Source organism: Ahaetulla prasina, chromosome 3, assembly GCF_028640845.1.
Source record: "Ahaetulla prasina isolate Xishuangbanna chromosome 3, ASM2864084v1, whole genome shotgun sequence".
Classification (NCBI taxonomy): Eukaryota; Metazoa; Chordata; class Lepidosauria; order Squamata; family Colubridae; genus Ahaetulla; species Ahaetulla prasina.
Genome location: NC_080541.1, coordinates 48,959,087 through 48,984,506, shown reverse-complemented (window position 1 = coordinate 48,984,506; position 25,420 = coordinate 48,959,087). Strand labels below are relative to the sequence as shown.

Here is a 25,420-nt window from a genome sequence, read left to right as displayed (position 1 = left end):
CCCCCACTATGCATTCCATTATATCTCCCTAAATGGCACCATTCTTTCAAGGTAATCACTATATCTTTTTAGAGTGTATAAGAGATTATTAGGGGACAGTATTCAGGCAGTATCAACCTTCTCATGTTTAATTCATGTACCACATGAATGTCAAGACTCCCCAATCCTCAGAAAACAATACACAGCTCCTCTGTTGTCAAAAGTTTGTTTGTTGTTGCTATAGCACCCATACAATAGGTAGTGCTGTGATTGGTACTAAATCAATAGCTAGACTGCTGCTCAGGAGAAGAGTGTTTGTATATAACACAGCCTAATTATGTTGAGAGCAGCAGTCCAGTTCTTTGGACTTGCATTTTAGGGAAAGAGCCCTCCTACTCATTCTTTTTACCATCTGAAAGAACTCTAGGAACGTGGTTCATCCTTCAAGCGCATCCAGGAGATGCCAGGTACAATATTGTTTATTTATCTCAGTAATTTTTTTTCAACATATGAGAAGTCGGTTATTCCATAATTACTGATAAATGGTGTAGTATCAGAAGCTTCAGGGATTTTTGTCTTTGCACAGGATCAAATTAACCTTCAGCCTTTAAAAATCTTGAAATTATTGAAAACCTTAAAGATTAAAATATAGCAAAAAAGCTTTCCATGATCTTAAGCACCATAATTTTGATTTAACAGGAAGAACAATTTTGTTGCATGACAGAGACTATGCAAAGCAAGAGTTTACCAAGGCACTATATAGGAAAGTCTTATATGTATTTGAAATATGTAGTCTTTGATTCAGAATTACTAAAGGACACTTGGATGGTATTGATGGTATTTAACTTCAAGTCATATGGAAAACTGAGGACCATACAGTCTTAATTGATAATTGGCTAACTGGTATAACTTTTCTGATTTTTATCCATATGGTCAGATTTCTACGGGTATGGCACTTGGATGGACAATGAACTACCCTCAACATATGAGGAACTTGTTTTGGAGAGAGCGAGAGATAATAAATTCCCTGATATGTGTATTAAGTTTATTAACTTTGATAGTTAGATTTAAAAATTAAAAGATAATTTATTAGAGAAAGAATAATATAATGACATTCATAGTCTGATTCCCTTTTTAGAATTCTTTTTTAACAAGTAATAAATATATTTCCCTTTTTAATGCACCAGATTCTTCGCTAACATAAGCATAATTAAACAGTGAGACCTGCAATTAATCCATTTTCACTTTTCTAGGAATAAATATCAGTGGCACAGGATTTGGCAGTTACCATGTACAAATTTTACAAGGGCAAAGGAGGACATCTGTCTTAAAATTATATATTTAAAATTTTTTATCCTGAGTTTTTTCATAAAGAAAATTCTTCATGGATTGGGTAATCATTAGATGAATTTGCTCAAACTAATAACACTACCAGGGTTTTTTTTTTTTTTTTTGTTTCTCAAAATTAAAAATATCTCATCTTCCATAGCATTGGCACTGGGATTGTTGAGGGATGAAGAAGAGATACATCTAGAAGGCCACATATTTCCACTCATGTTTCATGAAAGAGTTTCACTTCTAAATCTTCCTGGTTAGCTCCTAACATCTCCATTCTAATACTCTGGCTTGACCTGCCTATACTTTTTTGCTTCTGTTATATCACAGTTTAGTTTCCTGCCAGACAATTATACCTTTTCTGCCTTGCTAATCTATACTCATGAAACCACTTTTTAAGACTTTTTTTTAAAAAAATTGAAGACTGTGGAATTTTAAAAAATTATACATATTTATGAAAAACATCTGTTTGATTATTTTTAAAAGAAAAACAAATATTAAAACAAAATATAGTTTTGTAATATTATGCATTTTTTCATGCATCTAGTCCACTCATTTTAAATCTTAAGACGATGTTGTATATAGTGGCATATTTTATCTATATTTTACTGGTTTAAGAAAACTTGAGACAGTATAACATTTAAACTATTTCAGTATTTGATCCTGGCTGAAGTTAATGTCGAACATTTATATTAAAGATAAGACTTTTTGGTTTTTTTCACCGAAAAGCTCATATATTCTGTTAATTATAAGCTAAATATTTTCTGGTTACTTTCCCCCCTTCCCTCCCAATTGCTTTCATAGGATGTCTGATAAGAGATTTCCCAATGTATAATTTTAAACAACTCTCAACCATTCATATATTGTATACAGATGCACTATAATCCAATACAGAGAGTGGGTACACAGGTAGGCAAAAGAGGGAGTGGTAAACTTAGAGATATTTATTGCTTGTGGACAAGAACTGGGAAAAGCTGAGGTCACACCTCATTCATTGGCCTGATATCTTCAAACCACAAACTATGTTGTAAAGAAACCCCTTTTTTTCCCCACTGGAAAGTTGCTTTCCTCTTGGAGGCTATTAAGTGGATAAAAAAAATCAAGGAGTAATTGGAGATGTTTTCTCTTTCTCTTTCTCTTTTTCTTTTTCTTTTTCTTATTCTCTCTCTCTCTCCCCCTCTCCCTCTCCCGTTCTCTCCCTTTCCCCTTTCTTTCTCTCTCTCTTGCTGTAGACTATGAGAAAGATAGCCTTTATTTAGGGCTGGCTCTAGTCTAAGGCCAAGTAGACACTGGCTTAGGGTTATCAAATTTTAAGGAGTGCCAAAATTGAAAAGACTTCTGAAAAACGTAATAAAAAAGTGAAAAGCTGTAGGGCACATTGCGTACGCTTGAGGGTTAAACAAATTTACCCCAGAATAAATAGGGTGAAAATGTCTGGGGCTGACAATTGTCACTATAAAGTTCAAACATTGGAAGAAAAAAAAGAGGAACAAGTGGGTGTCTGTTTGAAATTCCTAACAAAATCAGAAGATGAGCCAGACCATGAGGGGAGTGCCAGAATATAACTTTGCCTAGGGCGCCGACATGTCTAAAGCCAGCCCTGCCTTTACTAGAATTCTGAGCTGATCTGTTGCTGGGGATTTTTGGAAATTAGGCTGAGGCCACATGAAAGTAGACTAAGTAAACTAGCCACAAGCTGCTAATTCTAGAAAAAGACATTAAAGCAGCCAACATATTTTAGTTTTGATGTTGGTATAATGACAACAGTGAAGCATTGTCTCACCATGATAGAGTTCATTGATTCAACTATTAATAGCAACTATTTAGCTTAACTCAATTCATTGATAGACTTTGCAATAGCATACAGTGAAGTAATTTATTTTTCCTAGAGAATCCCTTATTTACTTATCCAATTGAACATTTATGGGGTTTTTTGTTTTCTTTGTACATGTGTCTAGGAGAGATTTCTGTTGACTTTGTGTATCATTTACACCATGGTAATACTCTTGGGTTTTGTTGATATGAATCATACTGCCTTGGTATCATACTGAGTAAATTAATAACACATAAAAATAAACAGTGTCCTTAGAAACTGTAAACTGATCTTGAAATTGTTCAGGGTTCCTGGAATTTTCTTTTTTAATTGACTTTGGTATCCTGATATACCAAAAAAGTCTCTTGAGCATGATTGGGTTGATAACAGTTAGATGAAAATTATTGTGCTCAGATTAAATATTATAAATTCCCAGAGAGGAAATTAATTTTTTCTCTATTTAAGCATACCAAATTCACATTGATGCTTAAAGTTTTGCATTTACAAAGTCATTGTAACTCTTTATAATGAGATTTAGGTTTTAGGGCAAGGCAGGAAAGTTCAACGCGTATTGGTATTTCTACATTTACTTACCTAAATCTTGTTTTTTTGCACTGGCACCTACAGATTCTAGGTGCTCTCAATCAGTGGTGGGTTTCAATTTTTTTTTACTACTGGTTTTGTGGACGTGGCTTGGTGGGCATGGCATAGCTTGGTGGGTTGGCAGGGGAAGGATACTGTAAAACCTCCATTCCTTCCCCAATCCAGGGGAAGGTTACTGCAAAATCCCCATTTCCTTCTGATCATCTGGGAGGCAGACAATAGATGGGGGTGGGGCCAGTCAGAATTTTTACTACTGGTTCTCCGAACTACTCAAAATTTCCACTACCAATTCTCCAAACGTGCCTACCGTTCCCTGTCCTATTGTTCCTCTTCATTATATCCAATTAATATAGTTATTACATACTTATGCTCATATATATGCTTATATATTATATAGTTATTTCATGTTAATGCTTATATATACTGTTATGACAAAATAAATAAATAAATAAAAATAAATAAACCCACCTCTGCTCTCAATCCTCTGTTATACTCACAACTCCTGGACAGCATAGCATAATCTATTAAAGCAGAAAAGTAATTCTGAAACATTATTCCATGACAACTTTAGCTTTAGTCATATTTAGTACATGTTAAACAGATTTTATTGGAACTCAAAGCTTTTTTTAAAAAAGAATACATCAAGAAAAGAATCAGGAGGAGTTTTCTTCAAATGCATTATAAATTAGTAAATATGTATACTTCTGATAACAGTATTGCAAACTGGGGGCAGCTTCCTTAAAAATAAAAGCAGGGAAAATGTAGAGAAAAATGAACACTACTATTCTGTATTGAGGCAGTACAGTATTTTGAAAGATGTTCCTCCTTTAAAATAAGAACAGTAATGCTGAGAGTCAAATTAGGTTGTTTTTTTCTCAAGCATGCATAGGAGTCAGAACCGGATATTTCATGTAGAGAGGGACTAGATGCTGTCTGGATAAAACACTTAAAAAAATACTTAAAATGTTGCAATATAATGATTAAAATCTTTATCAAAGGAATATTATGTTCACAATATAGCACTGATCTGGCACTGTGTGGTTTATAGGTACAAATCTCTGGAAATGGTATGTGGTACTAGCCATATCCGTTTTTCACATATGTAAGGGAGTGCTCTGTAGCTGGACATATGGCAAAGGCACAGAAAGTTGAAAAGAGTCTCAGGAATAAGTTTTTCCCTTCCAGAGCCAAGGGTGTTACAGTAATAGACAACAATTCAAGTAATAATTGGAATTGGTGGGAGTGGATTGCTCATGAAGAAGTAGGTCTCTCCTTCTTTTAATTTTGGAGAGGAAATTAACCTAGGAGGATAGGATGGTGTTCAAAGAGGGCAGGGTGCTGTGTGAACCCAACCAGTTTTGCACTAACTTCCTTCTTTATCCCCATTCAAAGAATCATCTAATCCAGGGGTGTCAAACTCGCATCGTCACGGCAATGTCACGTGACATATCATGACTTTTCCCCCTTTTGCTAAACTGAGGGCGGATATAGCCAGCGGATGATGCATCCGGCCTGCGGCCCGCGAGTTTGACAGCTCTGATCTACTCTAATCAGTAATCAAATCCAAACTGGAGTTCTTTTTTTCTTAATGTTTAAATTTTTCTTTTTCCTTGACTTTGTCTAGGGAACTGGCTGAAAATAGGGCTGCTGTGATGATTTGTCCTACTTCTTTTGAGGGAAGTGGACCTGAGACACATAGCTTCAACAACTTAATATTGACTCATGCAGCCTTGGTATAGCTATTGAGCATCTGCTGGCCTTAATCCAGCATCAAATTTACAGCTGGTTTTCATTAAAAAAAATTAACGATCAGAGCAAACTGCCAAGACAATACCTGTCAGAAAAAATTCACTTAATACTGTTCAACCTCACTTAATACTGTTAACAGAAAGTGCTTCATAAATCATATATTTAAGTTTAGATTTAATACCTTTAAGTGGCACAAATCAACTTTTAATACCTCTAATGGCACAAATCAAGGAAAGTTACGTATTATCTTTGTGCCTAATTTAAAAGTTTGACATTTTAAATTATGTCCATCAAGTTACTCTTGACTCTTAGCAATCATATGGACTTTCTCCAAGATGATGTCCCCAAATCTAGCTTTTGAGGTCTCCCACTGGTGTACTTCTCACCTCTGCAAGTGATTCCATCAAACTTGCTGCTAGCTGTCCTCCTTTTCCTTCCATTTTCCCAGCATTGGAGAAATAGCCTGTTTTATTCAAGGCTTCCTGGAAGGCTAGGGGGCTGGGGACACTGAAGACTTATTAATATATTTAATATTTAGGGGAAAAAAAGTGGATGCATATTTTAAACACTCCAGTAATTATAATCAGCCATCAGGACATTAACTCTGTAGGGACACATCAACAATCTAAAATATTGATAGCTGAAACTTAAATCCTGGTGTCTTTCTCTATTGTTATTTGTGTCTGGACATCTAGATAGCTTCATCTTTAATTAAAAGGAAAAGAGTCTGCTCTTTCAGATTTAGCTGCATACCCCCAATTATCTTGTACAAGAAGCAATTAATTTACTATTTAGTTCCCATGGAAACTAAATTGCTATTTAATAGAATCTATTCAGACTCTTTATTTTAACAGATTGTCTGGGCTGCTTTTGTCCAACACCCTTCTTTTCCAGACTCTCATTAGAATTTGATTTACTTTATTTTTACAATGCTTCTCCTGTGCATAATTTAGAGTAACATGGTTATTTTCCATTTTAACCTAACAACAACTCTGTGGGAGTAGATTGAGAATTTATAACTGGAAGATCATAAAGCAAGACAAGAGTTTGCTTTCTCCTGTGTACATTCATTGTTGTAGGACTTAAATAAGCCTTGAAATCAACATAATAGAATAGATTCTGCACTCTTCAATTAATCTTATATTTATATATGGTTAGGTGCTACATCTCATTAGTAATACATTAGTCACAGATTAGACTCAAGGGACAACTGTTGCAATTAAATTAATGGTAAGTACAAGAGTATGTGTTGTATTAGTCTGTAATTTATCAGAGCAGAGGCTTTCAGTATTATCAAATTGCAATAAAGCCTAATCAATAGGGATTAGTCTTGATGCATCATGTCATAGACAGGAAACAGCCTCAGTAAAGATCATTTCTTGAAAGCAACAAACCAATTCAGGAAAACAAATCCATAAGCCTATCCATGATCTATTCCCTGCCATGGAATATATGACATAATTTCTGGCTGCTTTATTTTTCTAAAGCTGCTAAAATATTGAATGGTGCAATTTCTTAAACATGCACCTTTTAAATTGTTCTACTTTGAATTGTATTTTATATTTTTCAGGAATCAAATTCTTTCGGCATTTGTATTTAAAGACCCCCGTTTATGTATAAGCAATCTCAACAAAATGGGGCATCATATTATTGGGTGTCGTAGCATATGTTAGGCTATGGTTCCTTGGTGATTAATACTGGCTGTTTGACAATCATTTTTGCACTTGGTTCATAAGACACAACTTAAGTTCATGTAAAGTAGTCCGCATGGAAAAACTAATTTGAGGGCAAATCAATCTCAAATCTCAGCAGTTTTCAGAACACACATAACTTATTTATACCTTATTTAATTTATAACTTGTATTTATAAAATACATTTCTAGGGCTGCCTGGCTCCAAAGTGGCTTACAAATTAAAGAAATATGACAGCTGCCCAGAGGAAACAATTTTTTTTGTTTTTTTTGTTTACATTTATACCCCGCCCTTCTCCGAAGACTCAGGGCGGCTTACAGTGTATCAATTAAAACTTCTTTACACAACACTCAACTTAATGGAATCTGCCAACCATCCTAAGTCACGGCCTAGAGCAGGCTATCAAACTCCTGGCCCACGGGCCGGATGTGTCATGTGCTGGCCATGACCACACCTGGTTTTGTGAAGGGGAGCAAAGTCCCGATACATCACGTGATACCGCTGTGATGATGTGTGTTTGACACTCCTGGCCTAGAGGGAGAGAGCCATATTTAAAGGCTCATTTAAAGGGAACAGGATAGAGACAATTGGAAGCCTTTGGAGGAAGAGAAGGTGCTGCAACAGAGAAGACCCCACTTCTTGTTTAATCAATGGAATCTAGAGCATGCTGACTCTGTCTGGTAGCATACAATGGGCAGAACCTTGCGGGAGTTTATCTTTCAAACATTACACTTTAATATTTTAAAGGCATCTCTTTTTAACCTATGTCTTCATCCCATTCAGGAAAACTTGTTCCTACAATCCTTGGTATTTTTAAGACTTGGAGACCATCAATTGGCCAAAGAAATTTCCAGATGTTTCCTACAGGATTTTTTTTACTTCAAATAAAAGTTAGATGCCTCACTTCTACTCTTTCCTTATGCTTAATTTGAACTAGGTTGCATTTTTGTTAAGCTTGCTAAATATTGCAAGGACCACTAAGAACATAAAGCTATGAACAATGGTTAAAATTGGAAAGATCTCTAAAAATTAAGTATACTTGAGAAATACATTTCTAATTTATTTTGTGAGAGGCAATGCTGAAGCAAAGCTGGAAGATTATATAGGTTAGGGCCAGCAAACAGGTTTTAATCTATTGTCATTTTTAATGTGTAATATTCTGTTATTTGAGTATAAAACATTCTGCACCACCTGATAAAGTATATCTCCTTTTTTGTTTTCAGTCTCAGATGCAATCCTATTTCTATCTCTTAGTAGACAATTATTGTAAATTTAGAAATGTTTTAATAGAAAAAAAAAACAATTAAAAGACTGCATTTCCATTTTGCTGTACTTTTTGACAAAGAAAGATAAAAACATGTCTTATTTGGGTTCTCTATACCACATACCTATGAAATTAAATAAGAAAATAAGCTTTTCTTTCTTCAAAAAGCTTGATAATTTCATCAAGTTGATATAATCCACTCACAACCTTCATTTTCCAAGCAGTAAAAATACGATGTTATTTGCATGTTTCATAAGGATCCCCTTTTGGTCAGTTTTTCCTACAATGGCAAATTTTCAAATATTCTATATGTGCTGATCTTGTAAATAAAATCTTCAAATCAGAATATAAGCTTTATTTCTGTTTTTTAAAAAAGTTTCTTGTATTGCAGGAAAGAGGAAATACAGTAAAATAGGGATAGAGGGATAGAGAAAGAGCTACAGGAGTCCTAAGCTTACGACCATAACTGACCCCAAAATTTCTGTTGCTATGTGAAGTATTTTTTAAGTGAGTTTGACTCCATTTTATGACCTTTTCTGCCACAGCTGTTAAGTGAATAGCTGCAATTGTTAAGTTAGCAACATGGTTGTTTAATTGAATCTGGCTTCCCATTTGACTTTGCGTGTCAGAAGGTCACAAAAGGTAATCACATGACCCTGGGACACTGCAACTGTCTTAAATATGAGTCAGTTCCCAAGTGTCTGAATTTTGAGATGTAACCATGAGATGCTGTAACAGTTATAACTCTGAAAACAGTCATAAGTCACCTTTTTTAGTTCTGTTGTAACTTCACTAACGGTCACTACCTTTTGTAAGTTGAGGCCTACTTGTAATTGGATAGATATAATTTTATAATTTTATTTATTTTATTTATTTTATTTATTCATTTATTTTGTCAAACGTTCAAGATAACGGGTATAAGTATAAACATGGACGTGAACATAGGAAATGAGTACAAATAAATAGGGACAGTAGGACAGGGAAGGTAGGTACGCTAGTACGCTTATGCACGCCCCCTTTATGGACTTCTTAGGAATGGGGTAAAGTCCACCGTAGACAGTTTAAACTGTGGGGGTTTGAGGATTTAACAACAGAGTCAGGTAGTGCATTCCAGATGTTGACCACTTTGTTGCTGAAGTCGTATTTTCTGCAGTGGAATTTGGAGCAGTTTACCTTGAGTTTGTATCTATTGTGTGCTAGTGTATTATTGTTCTGTCCCCCCACCTCAGTCTGGGAGGCATGTGAACTGACTCAATTAGCTGGCAATTTAGTCCATGGCAGCTATCAGCTCTGCCAGCAAAACAGCGAGCATCTGCCAAGGTTTTCTTTTATCTTCCTTGATGCCAGCGTGTCAGAAGCTCGTTACCGGAACAACCAGGAAGTCAGGAACAAACAGCAATCCAAACCAAATGCTCAGTCAAATAGTTCAGCTCAAGTTTTCTCCAGTCAGTTTGGTTTGTCCATCACAAAGTAGTAGAGCAGCCCCTCCTGCTTTTATACTCTGTGGGATATGGCTCCATGACTCAGCACTTTCTAGGCCTGCTCCACCCCTTCTTCTGTTGTTCCCGCCTTGTCTACGAAACCTGGGATCTAACCAGGACTGATTGTCCACAGTTGGGTCTGGAAGCGATGCCTGGGTGGGGGGAGATACAGGAGACAGAGGCCTCGTCACCTCCTCCACCTGGCTTGCCTCTGGCTCCTGGAGCTGAGCCAGAGAGGCCGGCCTTGCAGAAGGGAGCCCTGATGGCCCTTTCCCCTCACTCTCTGAGTCACTTTCTGGCAGGGGGCCAGGCCCGGGGGGGGGGGGGGCTGAAGCCACAACACTTATTGTGGTTGAAACTGAAGTAGACATTGACAGGCAAGACATTGTAGCAGATAATTTTGTGTACTGCGCTTAGGTCAGACCGAAGGCGACGTAGTTCTAAGTTGTCTAAGCAAAAATGGTGGCATAAGGGATTCTGTTATGAGCAGAGGAGTGGAGTACTCTTCTTGTGAAATACCTCTGGACCCACTCAATTGTATTAATGTCCGATATACAGTGTGGATTCCAGGCAGATGAGCTGAATTTGAGAATCGGTCTGAATTATATTTATATTTTATATATTTATATATTTATATTATTTGATGAGAATATATCATCATCAAATTGTTATACTTACAAAGAGTAAGATACAACATAATTATTACACTTAAATATAAAAATATGTAAAAACAATAAACAGAAGGTTATGAATGTCAAATTTGAACTTTGTAATGTGGTTTAAATCAGGGTGACCAAACTTTTTGGGGCTGAAGAAATTTCGAGAACGCAATCTGTAGTTTTCCACTTGGAAGCTTGACATTGACAGAGTGGTTGTTTGAGGAGACTTACTTAAACATATATACCAGTTACTAATTTTGATTTATTAAAATATTAGTTCCCAACCCCTCAATCATGTCCCACGGAATACTCCTCACCACTTGCCACTTTTTCTTTCTCCAAGAATATACGCATATTGCCAAATGAAATGGCAGGTTGCAACCAATTACAGTTTTTATTTTCTGAAAAAGCTTAGAGACCTAAGCTCAATACAAGAAAATTTGATCTTCCTTGTGTTGACCAAACACACATCAGGAATGTTCAGTGCTGCAGGTTAGTTGCAGATTTGTTTTTCCATCTTGTATGATTTTCGATTTTGTTAGCCTCCTTCATTCTGCTTTGTAAAACAACTATTTCTCCCATACTTACCTGGATAGTGAAATCTAGATGAAAAGATGATATAATTCATGGGATGTTACCCTCTTTCCGAGTGGTCAGGGATAGGCACTATGCTAATGAAAACAGAATTAATTTGTTATCTACATGCTATATACAAAGAAATAATCACATCAAATATCAATAGGCCAGCATTAAGGAAGATTGAATACAAACATTATTTTTTTTTAAAAAACTTAACAATATTAGAACAAAAATTGCACAAAATTTAAAAACATAAAAATACATTTAATATGCATAATTACAGGTCATTATCTGACAATTTTTAACCAGTCCTGCAAAGGACAGGGCAACATATGTTGTGGCAGGGTAAGTATCTGCAAGCAGCAAAGAAATATGAAATTGTGCTGTGAGCCCTAGTTATTTATACAATAATGCTGAAATGAGGCTAACATGAAAGTAGTACAGGCACTGGAGAAACACATGTGTAGATATTTTTTTAATTATTTTTTTTATTTTTATTTGCATTTATATCCCGCCCTTCTCCGAAGACTCAGGGCAGCTTACACTATATTAGCAATAGTCTTCATTCTAATTGTATATTTATATACAAAGTCAACTTATTGGCCCCAACAATCTGGGTCCTCATTTTACCTACCTTATAAAGGATGGAAGGCTGAGTCAACCTTGGGCCTGGTGGGACTAGAACCTGCAGTAATTGCAGGCAGCTGCTCTTAATAACAGAGAGAGAGAGATTTTATATATATAGATTTTTCTGGGCTCTTGACATTGCTTTAATAGTTTTTGATAATTGAATTATATTTTTGTTCTTTTTCAACACCCTTGCATGTAAGCAGCTACATGTTTGTTTTATTTCATTCATTCGTTCTTTTTTTTTTTAAAAAAAACTTGCTACAGTCTTAGACCAGAGACCATTCATTCATTCATTCATTTATTCCTTAGAAAATATTCATACCTGAAAGTTCAGAACATAGAATACACTCTTTTAGATGTATGCTTTAATAAAGTAAAATGGAAGTCTACAAAGGAAAACAATGAAAAATGATGACCTCTGTGTGAAAAGAATTGATCCCACCATTGTTCATCTGATTTAATTTCATAAATAAAAGAATAGAATACAAAAGAACAAAAGCCTTTAGAAAGAAAGAGTTAGTCAGGCATTTTAGAACAAAAAATTAGAACATTATGTTTGTCCTGGTCAGATTAAATGATAATATTAATCTGACTGCATAAAAATACATGTTTCAAAATCATGGGAACCAGCTATTAGAATTGTAGAATTAAGTTTGTTTCTTTTAAATAAATTATTCTGGTCAAATACAAACTAATCTTAATATATAATTTTACAGATAATCCTGCAGAAAGATCTAAGATATTTGCTAGTTAATTAAATAATATGATTATTTTAATGGTTACAATATCAAAAAATAATTTCTGAAACCACCAGACTATGTTCTATGGATTACAAAATATTCAAATATTGCAATAAGATTTTTTGGGGGGGGTGATTTTGCCTTTACTTAAAATCTGCACAGTCTGGATTGTCATAGGATTTTTTTTTCTTTTTCTTTTTTCTTTTACTGTGCTTTAATATTTTTAAAAAGCCCTAAGAACAAAAAGATAATACAACAAGAAGAAAAAAGCTAATTCAAAACAGTAACCTGAAAGTAAAATGAGAAAAATATTGTAAGCAAAATAAATAGGAAAATAACTCAAGTTTTAAATTAAATCTTGACCACATAGATTTTAGCAATACATTGTTAGTGAGCACATACTTGGTATTGTGGCATAGTGAATTATTTATATAGAATATTTAATAAACAAACAAACATTGATTTGTTGAAAATGTCAAACTTTTTGTTCCATACTTCTTGCACTAAGAATATCTGTCTCAATGAGTATCTTGAGTTGTCTCTAAAAATGAACTGTAAATTTCGAGCAAAAATCTAATCCAAAACTCTATATCCTCATCATTATGCAGGATTTTCTGTTGTTACTGAATGGTAATATATTTAATTTAAACTCGTGTGACTTTACAATTGCAATATGAAACATTAGCTGTATGATGGAATTATCTCAAGCAAATATTGTGTAAAGATCTATACTACATTTATATATATTTATATTATACTGCACTACTATTAATCGTTTCATAGCTCCCATCACCAATCTCCTTCCACTTATGACTGTATGACTATAACTTGTTGCTGGCAATCCTTATGATTTATATTGATATATTGATCATCAATTGTGTTGTAAATGTTGTACCTTGATGAACGTATCTTTTCTTTTATGTACACTGAGAGCATATGCACCAAGACAAATTCCTTGTGTGTCCAATCACACTTGGCCAATAAAATTCTATTCTATTCTATTCTACATACTACATTGACAATTTGTATGATTAACTGCTAATTTTGTCCATAGCTCACTCCGATCAATTGAATCAAAGTGACAAGAAAATCAGCATGTAGCAAATATGGTTTTGATCTTCATTGTATTACATAGTTGTCAATGAAATGATCCACTGGATGAAACATGTTGTTCTATTATAGAAAAACCACCTCTTAAACCAAGCCTTGTTTTCAATCAGAATATAATTCTCTATTATTCTGTACTTTTGCAGCAATATTATTATTTATTATTTTATTTTGTCACAACAGTATACACAAGCATTAACATAAATCAGCAAAATATCATATAAGCATATGCATGAGCAAAAGTATGTAATAATTGTATTAATTATTAATTATTTTATTTATCCCATTTTTATTATTTTTACAAATAACTCAAGAGAGCAAATACATCCAACTTACCTTCCAGAGGTGGGTTTCAGCAGGTTGTTCTGGAGATCCCGTAGTAAAAATTCTGATTGGCCCACCCCCATCTATTCTCTGCCTCCTGAGTCCCAGCTGATCGGGAGGGAATGGAGATATTACAGTATCCTTCCCACTGGAATGGAGCTTTTACAGTATCCTTCTCCTACCACGCCCACCAAGCCATGCCCACCAAGCCATGCCATGCCCACCAAGCCATGCCACGTCCATCAAGCCATACCCACAGAACCAGTAGTAAATTTTTTTGAAACCCACCACTATTACCTTCCTCCTATTTTCCCCACAACAACTCTGGGAGGTGATTTGGGCTGCAAGAGAGTGACTGGCCCAAGGTCACCCAGCTGGTTTTCCTGTCCAAGGTAAAACTTGAACTCATGGTCTGTTGCTTTCCAGTCCAGTGCCTTACCCACTAGTCCAAACTCTATTTAAAAGTTTATTTCGGTCAAATACTGTATGTGAAATCATTTCAGAGCTTATAAAACTATGTGGCTGTTCTTTTATATTTCTTGCTCTTTTTGTGTTTCATAAACATTGAGGGAATATTGTGATGATTAAATATCATATGACTGAAATACAATGTGCTAACTAAAATCTTAACTGGAAGGATGGTTAAAAATAGCAGGTTTTCAGAAACCTCTGTGGAAGGACCTAAGTAGGCTAGGTATATTTAGAGAAACCTAACCTAGATTTTCTATATTATGATACTTTCCTTTCCAACTGAATCAATTTTTCTAGGTCCATAATTTATTGAATGATCCCATTAAAAAATCTCACTGGATTAAAGGTTGTCAGAATTCTGTGATGTGAGGCAAAATACAGATATTTCTTGTATCCCAAAATCAACCATGTTAACTTATCTGTTTTTTTCAGCTTAGTATTTTAATAGAGTAACTCACACATTAATAAAAAGCCTTACCAATTATTGTTCTCTTGGACAATCTTGAACAGGAGGTGTAAATTGGAGGCTTGATAGGAGGTACTTGAAAGCATGCTATTCTATGCTCTACAGTTTTCCTGAGTAATAGAATGATTCATTCAAAATGAAAACTTAGGAAATCACTGTCAATAGCTTTAATTTGAAGGAAACAGACATAACATAGAATAACAATAAAAATTCCACTGAAAGCCTCAACCCACATTACATAAATGTGGGTTAGAGATCAAAGGGTTAATTGCCACTCCAGAAATTGACATTGTGCAGGTAGACACTTCTCATAACGTCTGCCAAGCTTAGTAGTTTCTTCTATTTTTCAAATATGATTTTAATTAAACAATAGAAATACATGGGAAGTGGTCACAATTGTATTAAGACTCAGGAAACCTAGTTTCAAGTTGGAATGGGAACATTAAACAGTGACCTTTGGCCATGGCCACTTTGGTCACAATTGGCAGTGGGCAGGGTGATTGTGGAGGCTGTGGGGGGGCAGCTTGCAATGGATAGTGGGCGGGGTGATCACAGGGGCTAACCCTTTGTGCACTGCACCTCCACAGTCTCCATGATCTCCCCGTCCACTGACAATTGTGCACTACACCCCAGTGCCATTGCTGTCACCCACTGCGCGATTGGCTGGTGGCTATTTGTCCAGTGCAGTGAAATGCCTGGGCAAAACCATACCTCAGGAAATGGGCTGGGATAAAGGGCTGAGGGTGGAGGGCTGAGGCGCCATTGGCTGTGGTAGAGGAAAGCCACTGTGGGTCAGCAGCAGTAGTTGGCTGGGATCGAAGTGGGTATCGTCAAGGATGGGCATCTGTATGTCCTAGACCTGCTCAAGTACATCCTCAGCTACAAAATTCACTAAGTGACTTTCAGACAGTCACTTCTCTCTTTCTCTCTGAGAGGCCTCTTGAGAGGATAAATGGAGGGGATGTTTTGTATGCTTCTTTGTGCTCCTTATGAAGGATGTCTGACAAATAAATTTGTTTATAAGAATATATAAATCACTTCTTCCTATCACCTTGCTTCCCACTGGGTAGCCAATCTCCAGATAATTATATTCTTAGATTAAGGAATGATTTCAAGTTATATGTTGTTATCAGTTAAATTATGACAACAAATCATATTCTTCATTCGTGCAATGATGTTGACAGATTCTACTTATCAAGGAGATAGGTGGGCATGGTATACCAGATAGTTGAAGAAGAAAAAGAGGCATTGTAAGAATATTTGAAGGATAGTGAAGAAGATGCACTGAATTTAGTACATCATGAATATCAGTGAAATCAAACTTTCCTACAAGGAAGATCAAATGAAGAATAGAAAATAGACATGGCAAGGCAAAGAAGCAACAACATTAGAAATGAGAAGACAGCAACAGGTAGCAAATGTCATCTTTTTAAAGAAGCTAAAGAAATAGTGGACCACTTATTTAGTTGCTTGAAGAAGACTGCAGAGACTGATTACAAAAAAATGGCATGACAAAGTAGCAACAATAATGCATTGGAATATCTGCAAGAAATATCATTTGCTTGCAAAAAGAATTGCTGGCCACAAACAGATAAAGTAATAGAAAATGAAGAAGCTAAAGTGCTCTGGGATTTCAGAAATAGAGAAGCATCTGCCACATAATCCCTTTGATTTAACAATTGTCAATAAGAAACAAAAATGTCTGGATAGTTGCAGTACCAGAAGAACTGGTACTAGTAACTAGTAATAGAAGAGAAAGAATTGGAGACAATTACAAAATATAAAGGCCTGCAAATAGAATTAGAATGTCTATGGCAAAACAAAACAAAGATAGACTAATAGTAATAGGCACCTTGGATGCAGTCTCAAAAACATCTGGAACACTATTTTAACACCATTGGCATTGAGAAATCACCACCAGTCAATTGCAAAAGGCAGTTTTATATAGGGCAGCTTTCAGCCTGCAACAATATATTTAATATTATTAAACAACATTTGTCTATTTGATATCTTTGTGAAGGAGTTGATAGGTAAATAAAAATGCCAAATTCCATCTAAACATCTCATTGACTGTGTGACAAACTATAATTCCTTGAAATTCAGATGACTTAACAGTTAATAATAGTGCTAGCTTTTTCTGTATTTATTTTTCACCTCATGATTGATTATTTGGATTTTGGCACTCCCAATCTCAGTAGCAGTATTTTTTTACAAATATTTTTGCTTGTCCCAGAAAAAGCTGAAATCACTGAGAGCTTCGATTCTATTAAGAGGGCTGCATAAAGATGATAGGACATATTTCCACTTACTTGCCTTCTGGTAATCAGTGTTCTGGGATTGGCTTGCTCACCATAGCAACCATATTGTGAATAGAACAAAAATCCATCCATGGCAGTCATTTTGTGGGAGCAGTGAATGACATACTTTCTTAAAGTTCTAAATGCACACATCCAATTAAAAATGTTTGTCTATCTTTGACTATGGATTGTATGCCAACATGTGGTTAAATCTATGATGATTTTTTAAAAAAATAGAAAACTATGTTGGGAAACCAGAAAGTTTTTTTAAAAAACATTCTGAATTGTTTATACTTACCCAACACTACTCCACCAGGTAGCATTTCCCCACACAATAGTTCAAGATACATGCAAGACAGATAATGAATGGGTTTAAGCAATATAAAAACCAAATGAATCATGTTGGCTGAGTTTTTATCTAATGCTAAATTGTAAACCATACTTTACTTTTTGCTAAGCCATGATGAGATTTATTGTTGGCTTAGCATTGTGGTATCTATTCTCCAGTAACATCACTTCTGTATAAAATGGCATGGTAGCCCATGGCTGTTTTCAGATGACACATCAGACCCTGACCCAGCACGCTACTTCCCTGAGATAAAACAAAATATGAAAATGCTCTTTAGATGATACACTGGCTGGGCAAATTAGTTTAACCTGATTCCTCACCCTGGGATTTGGATTTTACCCTCCAATCAGTACTGACTGATTACAACGCTCACACGATATGCTAATCCCAATTTAACCCAATTAAGCACGTTGCAGGAGCACAACAAATGGTTGTAAGGTAACTCTGGAGATTCTTGGAACCTCATGTTCTGCAAAGGAATTAAAAAGTGAAGGAAACGAACTCCAGTATTTATCAGAACATTTGGTGCAAGAAACACTGAGTCATCTTATTGAAAATGAAACTATTAAAATTTGAAATCATTCAAAGGTAGCATATCTGACTTACCATATATTTAAAAATAATTTCCAGTAGCTAAAAGATGTTTTGAACATACAGAACAGAACACAAATCTATGTTGCATAGTATTGCCTGGGCTATTTTAGATATGAAATTATTGTTTTAGATGAAGTACTTTAATGAAGTTGTTACGAATTTGTAATGAATCATATACCGGTATATAATTACTATCATTATGGTTTGTTGCACAGTCAATCAGATGTTTACATGGGATTTGGTTTTTTATCTACCTATCAAGTCCTTCCCAAAAACTCAGGATAGGCAGACATTGTTTGATGGTGTTAAAGATACCATTACAGGATGTAAGCTGTTCCAAGTAAAGCTTCCTTTTGCAGTTGAGTGATTTCTCTTCTCTTCTCTTCTTTTCTCTTCTCTTCCTGCCAATTTCAGCAAGTAACTTTATTATTACTATCAATATATTATCTTTTTTTTTTTGCTTAAAAAGTTTTATTTTAACATTCATAGCCAATAACATATTTAAACCATCATATACAATTAATCGGACCTGCCCGGTCACCACCCACTTCCTTTAACTCTCTTCCCTTCTCTACCTTCTTCTACTTTCCACGACCATCCTCCCCTTCTCTTATCTACCTCCTCTCCTCCTTCCTCCCTACTCCTTTCTTCTCCCTCTTCTATCCCTCTTCCTTCCTTTCCTCTTCCTCCTCTTCTCTTTCCTACCTCCTTCTCTCTTCTACTTCCTTCCTTCCCATCATTCTGAAATGGTAGCCAGGCAGCTCCGATCTTACATTGATTATACATCTTCAATCATCTCTGTACATTAACCATCAGTCCATTTTCTCCCTCTTCCCCCTCCCTTCCCTCCCTCCCCCACCCCCAGGACTTCCCAGAACCAAATACAGGGTATAAAACTAACAGTCAAAAATTAAAATATAACACAAATCATAATCCATAGTCACTCCTTAAAACCTCAACTCCCCGATCTCAGAAATTTCCAATTGAGTTCGTATTTGTTCTTCATTAAAGTACATAGTTTTTAATATCCAACCTTCATCAATCAGTACCAAAACAACGTTCCATCTTCCAATATTCACCAAGGATTCTTCTGAAATGTCTTTCTTCCTTAAGCAGTCTCTCAAGAATAGTTCATATTTCCAACTTAATTTCTTAAATTTTACTGTCCAACCTCCAAAGATAAACAATAATCCATCTTTTCATATCTTTGGTATCATTTACATACATCAAATCAGATTACAAATATTATTGTTAATCCTATATTATCTCCACAATATATCAATTGTAATAATTAAAATCTTCACTTTATCTTACTTATATCAAATAACATTATTAAAATTACACCTATAACTTATCCAAAATATATCAGTTATAACAATTAAATTCTAGTTAACCATATAACAACATTACATCCATCTCTCAAATATAATATTTAATCCAAATTAATTTTTTCTATCTATCCTCCAAAATTAAACAATATTCCATCTTCCTATTCCTTTATATCTCAAATATATCAAATAGTACCCCTAAAATTACACATTTATATCCAAAATAAATCATTTACAAAAATTAACCATAATCATATATTATAAAATTAAACATTCTCACTCCCTTATCTTCTATCTTACATTTTCCACCATCTATTCACCATTCAACTTAACATCTATCGATAAAGGGTTCCCAATCTTTAATACATTAGTGTAGAAATCTCGTGCTTTAAAAACTGTATTAAGAAAATACTTTCTTCCTTTATAATTCACTGTTAAGCCAGCTGGAATCTCCCATCTAAAATATATCTGATGTTTCTTAAGCTCATCCACTAAAAAGGCAAATTCTTTTCTCTTTCTTAACATTTTAGGAGGAATTTCCTTCATCATTATTATATCTTGTCCTAGTATTTGAAATTTATTTTTATAAAATGCTTGCAAAATTCCATACCTAATCTTCTTATTTGTAAAATAAATAACCACATCTCTCGGTAAACACTTCTGCCTTGCCAACCAAGAATTAACACAATAATTCAATATTAACTTCAAAATCTTCTGGTTCCACTCCATCTATCTGAGCAAAGGCCTGAATAAAAATCTCTTTCAAATTTTCTTCCTTACATTCTTTTAATCCTCTCACCCTTATAGCATATTCCATTAATTTATATTGTAATATAACCCTTTCTTCATCTGCCCTATCTACCTTAACCTGAATATTGTCTATTTTATTTTCTAAATTCAAATTAATTTGAACTTCATCTATTTTCCTTTGCAAATCTAAATTAATTTGGTTAATTTCTTCCAGTCTTTCCTCTGTTTGAATACTAGATAGCAATAATGGGTTAATTGATTCTTTTAATTTTTTCATCTCCCTCCTCTGTTTTTCCACCATATCTTTAAAATCCAATATTTCTTTCTCCATTTCATCAAATTTTTGATCTATTTCTGAAAGATGAACCTCCATAAGCTCCTGTAAAAAATTCCTTAAGCCATCTTTAATATCTTCTTTCAATTTCTGTATCTGAAGTGAGGATTTTAACTCCCTGATAGAGAATGTATTTGTAGTCAAGATTGGAGATGATGAAAGGAAATGGCGTTTTGTGTATTGCAAGTAAATGGCGTTTTGTATATTGGAAGTGAAAGTTAAGGAAATGCTTATTACAATTGCTGGCGTGGAACCTTTAAGAAGAATATAACAAGATATTTTTTTAAATGGAATTTTTATTTTTTATTTTTTATCCTTTTTTATCTTTTTATTACAGTGTTTAAGAAGAAAAGTTTATTGAATTTTTCTTTTTTCTTTTTCTTTTTTTTTCTTTCCCTCTTCTTGGTATTACTTAGTTTAAAAATGGCTTTCAAGCAAAGAGATTTAACTACTTTTAAAATACTGGAAATTTCCTCAGTATCAATATATTATCAATGCAGCAGTCCTAAACATTTATTTCATTGGAAAAGTGTAATCCAAAAAGAAAAAAAATCATATCTTGAAGCAAAGCAAGCTCTACAGTCAGCTGAAAAATGTGTAAAAATATATCCTAAAAAACTGGGGCCAATCAGTTAAGAACCCTGATGCCAGTGGTGGGTTGCTACTGGTTTGCCCCGGATCGGGCAAACCAGTACCGTCCCAGATCGGGCGAACTGGTATCGCCCCGGATTGGGCGAACTGGTACCCCCGGTGGCGGGAAGCTCCGTCCATCCACCTGGATACTTCTGCACGTACGCAGAAGTGGTGAGCACAAATGCAAGCGCACCCATGAGCAAACCAGTAGTGATGGGTTTTGAAACCCACCCCTGCCTGATGCATACCTGCTGTGCTTTTATTATGCCTCCTATACAGTTAGCATGGCAAGCTTGTTGTAATCCTGTCTAAGAGTAGAAGTTTCAAATCTGATTATACATTTTGTAGTAATTAGATGGAACAGTTGCCATCTGGAGATCGGCATCTTACATATATAAAGCACTATAATCCCCTGTATCTGCAGAAATACTGATCAAATGCAATTGCTTGGTTGTCAACCCTTCTTGATGCAGCCTTTTCATTGACTGGAAGGAATCTATGACAAGCTGGGTAGAGCCACAAAGAAAGAAAACTATTGAATTGGATGATCTAGACTCATTTGCTCCACTAAAAGTAAGGACACCAGGAATTATCGCTCTTGGAATAATCTCTCATTATTTGGCTAGATGAATATAATTATCAAAAGAATATATTATGAGGATGAAAATGGACCTGAATTTATGAGCTGGAATAATGATATTAAAAACCAAAAAATTGAAGCTCAGTTCCGGAAGATAATTTACAAGCAAAGGAAAGTGTGAATACTAATGTGAAAAATGCATAGCAAAGGATTTTTTCTACCAGTGCTTCAGTGATTCAGGATTTTTTTACACACACACACACACACACACACACAAATTAAAGAAGAAATGTGCTAGAGTTAAACTAACATAACATGGAATGTTATTTAATTTTTCTGTGTAAGAAAGCCTAATTTGAGAATTAGTAAGGAATTATTTTCTAGCTGTTCTTCAGAAAAAGAAGATCAAGATTTATTTCATATTGGGTATAACCCTGAGTAAGTATTACGAAACCACTAGTCTAGTTATTGTAATTGTTTGATGTTAAGAATTTTTTTCCTTTGTTAAAGTATTCAGCATATTATTCACTATTTTTATGGAACATTTTTAAATTCCAAAGATCATTTCAAAGAGGAGCTATTTTTTAATATTTAGAAATGATAATTGCAGATCAAAGTGTCAGTGCAATGCATCATCATAGTATGCACCTCTATGACCTGCAATTATATACTTGATATACAAGAATCAAAGTGCAATCCTAAAACCACCTATGTGTACATAGGATTGCTCAATTGATTATAAATCAAAGATAATGCATCTACGTTTCCAACATCCAACATTCTAAGGCTAGAAGCAAGGGAAAAAAACATATTTTACTCTTTGATAAGATGCTTCTAACTTCAGTTTGCATTGAAGCGTGAATCATGCTGTTGCTTCTTAGTCCTGTAATACAAAGTATGTATGCTTTTTTCTCATAATACTAGAATTTTGGGCCATCCAATGAATCTAAAGGGTGGGAGATTCAGGAAAAAAGAGAGGAAATATTTATAGTACAGCTTTAGTTCTAGCTATCACTTTTATTAGATGAATTTATTTATTTAGCATATGGCAATGGCATATCATACATGGATTTGCAATATTTACTTACATTTCAACCAGATTAAAAACACAGTAAAATATGAATGTTAAAAAGATATATATTTAGATAGCAATGTCTAGTCAATCTAACGATTGAAGCGCAGCTTCATTTATGTGAGAAAAAAAATCAGATACTGGACTGGTATATGCCCTCAGTTTACAGCCGGTCATGATGTAATCTACCATTTGATGTGAGAGCCTGCAGTTACATTGAGAGGAAATCTGATTCAAGGTTGTCCATTGCTGGTGTGGTAGTTCAAAACCTGGTGCCTTTTGTGTAGGGTGATTTATATATCTACCCATGCTGGGCTTTCAACAATCTATTAGGCTTTCCATTGAGAATCAATGTTAAAGTTGTTGAGCAGATGTTGGCTTAACCAGTGGGGGGTTCTTGTATTTGAAATTTCCAATGGTTAAATGATGAAAGTTGGTATGCACTGATAGGAGTGAGTTGTTCATAATTGTTCATATTTTGTCTGTATTCTCTCACTAATGCAACTTGCTTTTGTAAAGCTGGCAGTGCCATATAGCTCAGAATAGAAAACCAGCAGGTTGGAGTGGCTTTAATGCATCTGCTCATAACTCTCATGTCATTGAGTCTGGTGTCTAGGTTATACCCTGTTTCCCCCAAAATAAGACATCTCCTGATAATAAGCCCAATTGGGCTTTTGAGCGCATGGCAATAAGGCCAAAATATAAGACAGGGTCTTATTTTCGGGAAAACATGGTAGTATGGCAGCCATACAGGAACATGTATTCTGCTGGGGAGAGAGACCAGCCCTAGAACTGATGTTCTGAGAATGGCAGCTGAAGCTCCTCATTTAGTTCTGCTTAGTTTATGGACTTAGTTTCTTGATTTTTCTGCTGCATTCTCTAGATGTGTCTTATAGCAGGGGTCTCCAACCTTGGCAACTCTCATGTCATTGAGTCTGGTGTCTAGGTTATACCCTGTTTCCCCCAAAATAAGACATCTCCTGATAATAAGCCCAATTGGGCTTTTGAGCGCATGGCAATAAGGCCAAAATATAAGACAGGGTCTTATTTTCGGGAAAACATGGTAGTATGGCAGCCATACAGGAACATGTATTCTGCTGGGGAGAGAGACCAGCCCTAGAACTGATGTTCTGAGAATGGCAGCTGAAGCTCCTCATTTAGTTCTGCTTAGTTTATGGACTTAGTTTCTTGATTTTTCTGCTGCATTCTCTAGATGTGTCTTATAGCAGAGGTCTCCAACCTTGGCAACTTTAAGACTTGTGGACTTCAATTCCCAGAGTTCCTCAGCCAGCTTTTGGAGGGTTGGAGACCCCTGTCTTATAGGATATAATCCAATCGAATGTTATTCCAATGTAGTTCGGACAGGGATTGTAAATTGTTGTTTTAGTAAACCTTCAAGATGTCATTTGCTAGTTTATTATTTAAGTGAAAGCATGTAGGTACCATTTTGTTGGTGCTAGGAGTAAGCGTCCAGTTAGTCAGTGAAGAATTTTGCCAAGATCTTTAGATGTGTTTTCCTTGCACTGCTATGGCCAAATCATCAGCCTATCCAAATTTGTATCACCTTGTCACTGGTATATCTGATATATATAAGTTGAATAATGTGGGTGCCATTACAGAGTCTTATAGGAAGCCATTCTTTAATCTTTTTACCTTACTTTCCCCCCATTATTTCCTCCATTAGGTAAATGATGGAGGATAAAACAGTTACTGTTAATCAAGATAGGCACATATGGTCTTCATAAGTACACTTTAAAACCCAACTATGGGGAACAATAGTATGCAAAAAGGATTGCCTACTTGGCTTAGGGATGGGCTTCCCCAGAGATACTTTGCTGACATCTAAGGGAAATCGGTTGCTGCACTAAACATAACTTTCCTTCTTCCATCTGGTAAAGTTAGATTCTTATATATGTAGAATATATCCATCTGTTAGTTCACTGTACACAACAATTGATCTATAAATAATATTAGTTAATTGGTTTTTTTATTTAATATTTGGTTTGATGTCAAAACATCTTGAAAGCACTCAAAAAAACCATCTTTGTTCCATTCTGAATATAGATTGAATCTTGGCATTGAAAATACACTCCTAATATACTTTACTTAAGATTAATAATTTAATAAATAAAGGGATTGGGACACAGAAGGAGGAGATTCAACAAGAGACTAAAGGTTAGACAGGTACAGGTAAAGGTAGATAGCAGCAGGTGAGTTTTAGGGATACACAATTATATCTGAAGAATAGAATCTTTGTCAATGGAGCCAGATTTTTTGCCTCCTTCACTGAATTTCTAAAAGTGGTTTGGGAGCACAGGTCATTTCTCCCAGGCAAGGTGGAGTTTTCCTTTTGCAGGGTACCATTTAACAATGAATACATCTGAATACTGTGAAGAACTGCACAACATGTTAAGGAAGCCCAAGAAAAATTAAACAAAGTATGAAATATTTAATCAGATGAATAAAAAATAAGCTTTATGTAAAGTTAAATTGGGTTTTGAAATGGACACAACCACATATAAAATGTAATAAGTATAATGATAAAAGCTTGAAAATGCTTGGTTATAAATTAATTTATACAAGCACCATTC

General features: G+C 35.0%; 1 protein-coding gene across 1 annotated transcript in view; it reads left to right on the top strand.

The window, feature by feature from the left end:
• The first annotated feature begins 355 nt into the window (after window positions 1-355).
• Window positions 356-25,420, top strand: part of RP1 (RP1 axonemal microtubule associated) — a 255,964-nt gene continuing 230,899 nt past the window's right edge. Inside the window, exon 1 of the mRNA XM_058177836.1 lies at window positions 356-446. The gene's annotated coding sequence lies outside the window, so the exon portion shown is untranslated. The remainder of the gene's footprint in view (window positions 447-25,420) is intronic.